Genomic DNA, 6780 nt, shown 5'->3' with positions numbered 1-6780 from the left:
CCTAGCAACGAAGTCTCTCTTATCATAACGTTGATTCTTTGATTGTGGGTTATCAAGATCAACAGCAGGTTCAACCTCTACCTCATTATTATTACTAGGTTGAGCATCAACATGAACATCATCATTGACATTATCACTAGGTTCATGTTCATCACCAGATTGTGTTTTAGCATCAGAAATATCATTAGGATTCCCAGGTGTGTCAACAACAGGTTCACTAGCAGCATGCAAAGTCCTATCATTTTTCTTCTTCTTTTTAGAAGGACCAGGTGCATCAACATTATTTCTCTGAGAATCTTGCTCATTTGTCTTAGGGTGGCCCTCAGGATACAAGGGTTCCTAAGTCATTTACCACCTCTAGTCATAACTCTAACATCATTATCATTTCTCTTATCATTGAGCAAATCATTTTGAGCCTTAAGCACTTGTTCTACTTGAGTGGTAACCATAGAAGCATGTTTACTAATGATTTTAAGTTCACCCTTAACTCTAGACATATAATCACTCAAGTGTCCAATCATATAAGCATTTTGTTTCAATTGTCTACCAACATAAGCATTGAAGTTTTCTTGTTTAGCCATAAAGTCATCAAACTCATCCAAGCATTGGCTAGCAAACTTAGTAGACGGGATTTCAACTTTATCATATCTATAGAGAGAATTTACCTTTACTACCTGTGTCGGGTTATCAAGACCATGTATTTCTTCAATAGGTGGTAAATTAAGGCCATGTATTTCTTCAACAGGAGGTAAATTCTTAACATCTTCAGCTTTAATACCCTTTTCTTTCATAGATTTCTTTGCCTCTTGCATATCTTCAGGACTGAGAAATAGAACACCTCTTTTCTTCAGAGTTGGCTTAGGAGTTGGTTCAGGAAGTGTCCAATTATTTTCATTAGTCAACATGTTATTCAATAACAATTCAGCTTGATCAACAGTTCTTTCCCTGAAAACACAACCAGCACAACTATCCAGGTGGTCTCTGGAAGCATCGGTTAGTCCATTATAAAAGATATCAAGTATTTCATTTTTCTTGAGAGGATGATCAGGCAAAGCATTAAGTAATCGGAGAAGCCTCCCCAAGCTTGTGGGAGACTCTCTTCTTCAATTTGCACAAAATTATATATTTCCCTTAAAGCAGCTTGTTTCTTATGAGCAGGGAAATATTTAGCAGAGAAGTAATAAATCATATCCTCGGGACTACGCACACAACCAGGATCAAGAGAATTAAACCATATTTTAGCATCACCCTTTAATTAGAACGGAAATAATTTAAGGATATAGTAGTAACGAGTTTTCTCATCATTAGTGAATAGGGTGGCTATATCATTCAATTTAGTAAGATGTGCCACAACAGTTTCAGATTCATAGCCATAAAAAGGATCAGATTCAACCAAAGTAATTATCTCAGGATCGATAGAGAAATCATAATCCTTATCAGTAACACAGAAAGGTGAAGTAGCAAAAGCAGGGTCATATTTCATTCTAGCATTCAGAGACTTTTCTTTAAGCTTAGCTAATAATTTCTTAAGATCAGATCTATCATTACAAGCAAGAAAATCTCTAGCAGTTTCTTCATCCATAACATAACCCTCAAGCACAATAGGCAATTCGTATTTAGGGGGAGAATCTTCATCATCACTTTCATCAATATCATCAGTTTCAATAATTTCATTCTCTCTAGCCCTAGCAAGTTGTTCATCAAGAAATTCACCTAATGGCACAGTAGTATCAAGTATAGAAGTAGTTTCATCATAAGCATCATGCATAGCAGAAGTGGCATCATCAATAACATGCAACATATCAGAATTAATAGCAGAAGCAGGTTTAGGTGTCCCAAGTTTACTCAAAACAGAAGGAGAATCAAGTGCAGAGCTAGATGGCAGTTCCTTACCTCCCCTCATAGTTGAGGGAAAAATCTTAGTTCTTTCGTCTTTCAAGGTCCTCATAGTGATCAGCAGATATAAATCCCAAGTGACTCAAAGAATAGAGCTATGCTCCCCGGCAACGGCGCCAGAAAATAGTCTTGATAACCCACAAGTATAGGGGATAACAACAATTTTCGAGGGTAGAGTATTCAACCCAAATTTATTGATTCGACACAAGGGGAGCCAAAGAATATTCTCAAGTATTAGCAGTTGAGTTGTCAATTCAACCACACCTGGATAACTTAATATCTACAGCAAAGTATTTAGTAGCAAAGTAGTATGGAAGTAACAGTAACAGTGGCAAAAGTAACAGTAGCAGTTTTGTAGTAATTGTAACAGTGGCAACGGTAAAGTAACTAAGCAAAGATCAATACGTGAAAAGCTCGTAGGCATTGGATCAGTGATGGATAATTATGTCGGATGCGATTCCTCATGCAATCATTATAACATAGGGTGACACAGAACTAGCTCCAGTTCATCAATGTAATGTAGGCATGTATTCCGAATATAGTCATACGTGCGTATGGAAAAGAACTTGCATGACATCTTTTGTCCTACCCTCCCGTGGCAGCGGGGTCCTATTGGAAACTAAGGGATATTAAGGCCTCGTTTTAATAGAGTACCGGACCAAAGCATTAACACTTGGTGAATACATGAACTCCTCAAACTACGGTCATTACCGGGAGTGGTCCCAATTATTGTCACTTCGGGGTTGCCGGATCATAACACATAGTAGGTGACTATTGACTTGCAAGATAAGATCAAGAACTCACATATATTCATGAAAACATAATAGGTTCAGATCTGAAATCATGGCACTCGGGCCCTAGTGACAAGCATTAAGCATAGCAAAGTCATAGCAACATCAATCTTAGAACATAATGGATACTAGGGATCAAACCCTAACAAAACTAACTCGATTACATGGTAAATCTCATCCAACCCATCACCGTCCAGCAAGCCTACGATGGAATTACTCACGCACAGCGATGAGCATCATGAAATTGGTGATGGAGGATGGTTGATGATGACCACGGCGACGGATTCCCCTCTCCGGAGCCCCGAACGGACTCCAGATCAGACCTCCCGAGAGAGTTTAGGGCTTGGCGGCGGCTCCGTATTGTAAAACACGATGAATCCTTCTCCCTGATTTTTTTCTCCCTGAACGTGAATATATGGAGTTGGAGTTGAGGTCGGTGGAGCATCAGGGGGCCCACGAGGCAGGGGGCGCGCCCTACGGGGGTGGGCGCGCCCCCACCCTCGTGGACAGGGTGTGGGCCCCCTGGTGTTGATTCTTTCGCCAATATTTTTTATTAATTCCAAAAAGTTGCTCCGTGGATTTTCGGGTCATTCCGAGAACTTTTATTTCTGCACAAAAATAACACCATGGCAGTTCTGCTGAAAACAGCGTCAGTCCGGGTTAGTTCCATTCAAATCATTCAAGTTAGAGTCCAAAACAAGGGCAAAAGTGTTTGGAAAAGTAGATACGATGGAGACGTATCACCCTCTCCGTCGTCCTTCGAGTTGTTGCGCTCGCCATGGCGCCACCGTCTCGCGTTGTCAACATGGTCAACGGACATGAGGAATGAGGAGATGACTTTACTTGGAGAGGATGACAGTGGGGACCCACCAGGGCCATAGCTGCACGTACACAAGTGCCTCCTTAGTATATACAACTGTATTTTTTTGCTTCCTCCTGGTTTCCTGACATCACGGTACCACACCATTGTCAACCTATGTAGTCAATAAATGAGAGAATTGCACAAGGAGCGACCGACAGCTGGGAGTCTGGGACTTAGCAGCTCGAGCTGTATTTGTGTTTTTGAGGTGTGAGCACTGCAGAGTTTTTCTTGAGCGATGTTTTCGTTGTTGTTTAAAGGAGAGAAGGGTATTAATTGGGCGGGCTGTGGCCCGTCTAGCCCAGGCCAGATATCCAGCCCAGATATTAATTTTTTTCAAGCTGAAAATGGCTAGCCCAGCTATACTTTTTTTTGAGAAATACCAAGGCAAGGTCAACTTGTTATTCTCCGCCCCGCTGGGCTGCAAATCTTTCTTAGGAGGGATGCATTAGGCTTAACAAGAAAATGAGCTTTAAGAAATAATAAATGGGATGTAATTATAAAAACTGGGCACTAACTATAAAAAATGCACCAAACACGTAATTACTTTATAAAATATTATTTTTGGATTTTGAAAATTTTAATTTCATTAATTGTTGCACGCACAATGTTTCATTGGATTTTTACGTAATACAAATTTATATTGAAATTGTATTTAATCTGACTAGAAATTTTGGGATAAAAATATTTCGGATCCCATCAAAATGTGGGAAATTTTATTGAATTTTGTTTTGAACGGTTGGTTGAAATTATTAATCGTTGTCCTAGCTAGAAAATGGGTTGTACATCTAACAAACTGTAAATGGGCTGTAGTAAATTCCATTATAATTCAAAAATGGGCTGTACATTCTTACAAATCTCAAATGGGCTGTAAGTTCTCCGCCACACACTTGTGGGCCTACTAAGTTGACGCGTCCCCTCAAAAAAAAAGTTGACGCGTCCCCTCAAAAAAAAAAGTTGACGCGTATGCAAGGCTTTGTCAACTTATAGTCAACACATGGTTCTAGCAGCAGTGGCCATTGGATGTCCATCCAACGGATGTCGTGCTTCTTCAATCTCGGATATTCTAGTTTCACCCGCCCAAAAAATGATTCCTCCCCCTGACATCTGGGCGCACCATTTCGGAAGCTGACCTGTGGTCCTACTAAGTTGACGCGTACCAAGGGCTTTGTCAACTTAGTCAATATAAAAGATTCTAACTGCAGTGACCGTACGATGTCCATCCAACGACCATCGCACTTCTTCAACCTCTGGTCTTCTTGCTCCAACTGGCCAAAGCAGCGCCGGTCGTGCCGCTTGCTCCTGCCTCCCGTGGCCGGCTGTGCTACCGCGGAGGCCTCACCGCCCCCTACTACTCCCACCGTTGTACGTGGAGAGGCTGACAGCTGGGTCCATGGCCGCAGCAAGGAAGTGCCTCCTTATTACGTGAAAAATAATTATTCCGCCACCTGACAGCAGGGACCCACCGGACGGGCCACCGTATTTCGCAAAAAAAAACGTTTCCCCCCTGACTGTTGCGACCTACCAGCTACATCTTCGCACGCAAGGAAGTGCGTCCATATTACAGGCAATAGTAATGCATGCAAATGACAGCGGTGCTCTCCAACTCGTGCTTTTTAATAAGAGGATGATGTCTCAACATAAAAGTAAATAGATAGGCCCTTCACAGGGGGAAGCAGGGATTTGTAGAGGTGCCAGAGCTCGATTTTGAAATAGAGATAAATAATATTTTGGGTGGCGTACTTTCATTGTCAACATAACAACCGAGAGATCTCGATATCTTCCATGCTACACACATTATAGGCGGTTCCCAAACAGAATGGTAAAGTTTATACTCCCCCACCACCAACAATCATCAATCCATGGCTTGCCCGAAACAACGGGTGCCTCCAACTAATAACAATCTTGGGGGAGTTTTGTTTGCAATTATTTTGATTTGATTTGAGCACGGGACTGGGCATCCCGGTTACCGGCCATTTTCTCGTGAGTGAGGAGCGGAGTCCACTCCTCGTGAGAATAACCCACCTAGCATGGAAGATATAGACAGCCCTAGTTGATACATGAGTTGTTCGAGCATAGAAAACATAATTTCATTTGAAGGTTTGGAGTTTGGCACATACAAATTTACTTGGAACGGAAGGTAGATACCGCATATAGGAAGGTATGGTGGACTCATATGGAATAACTTTGGGGTTTATGGATGTGGATGCACAAGCAGTATTCCCGCTTAGTACAAGTGAAGGCTAGAAAGAGACTGGGAGGCGACCAACTAGAGAGCGACAATAGTCATGAACATGCATTAAAATTAATCAACACTGAGTGCAAGCATGAGTAGGATATAATCCACCATGAACATAAATATCATGGAGGCTATGTTGATTTTGTTTCAACTACATGTGTGAACATGTGCCAAGTCAAGCCACTCGAATCATTCAAAGGAGGATACCACCCTATCATACCACATCACAACCATTTTAATAGCATGTTGGCACGCAAGGTAAACCATTATAAACTCCTAGCTAATTAAGCATGGCATAAGCAACTATAATCTCTAATTGTCATTGCAAACATGTTTATTCATAATAGGCTGAATCAGGAATGATGAACTAGTCATATTTACAAAAACAAGATAGGTCGAGTTCATACCAGCTTCTCTCATCTCAATCAGTCCATCATATATCGTCATTATTGCCTTTCACTTGCACGACCGAACGGTGTGGATAATAATAATAGTGCACATGCATTGGACTAAGATGGAATCTGCAAGCATTCAATTCAAGGGAGAAGACAAGGTAATATGGGCTCTTGATTAAATCAACAATAATGCATATGAGAGCCACTCAACATTTTCATAATGGTCTTCTCCTCTTGACCCCCAAAGAAAAGAAAAGAAATAAAACTATTTACACGGGAAAGCTCCCTACAAGCAAAAGAAGAACGAGAAATCTTTTTGAGTTTTCTTTTAGTTACTACTACTACAAGCAAGGAAAGTAAACTAGCTAAAAACTATAACTTTTTTTGGTTTTTCTTAAGGTTATTCAAACACACAAGAAGAAAGCGAGAAAAAGAAAATAAACTAGCATGGATAGTACAATGAAAAAGTATGAGCACCGACAACTGGAATGAGTGTGTGAACATGAATATAATGTCGGTGAGAAACACGTACTCCCCCAAGCTTAGGCTTTTGGCCTAAGTTGGTCTATGCCCATGGATTAGAATTACTCTCTCCGGTGT

This window comes from Aegilops tauschii, chromosome 5, assembly GCF_002575655.3.
Source record: "Aegilops tauschii subsp. strangulata cultivar AL8/78 chromosome 5, Aet v6.0, whole genome shotgun sequence".
Classification (NCBI taxonomy): domain Eukaryota; kingdom Viridiplantae; phylum Streptophyta; class Magnoliopsida; order Poales; family Poaceae; genus Aegilops; species Aegilops tauschii.
Note: the sequence above shows the minus strand (reverse complement) of the source record.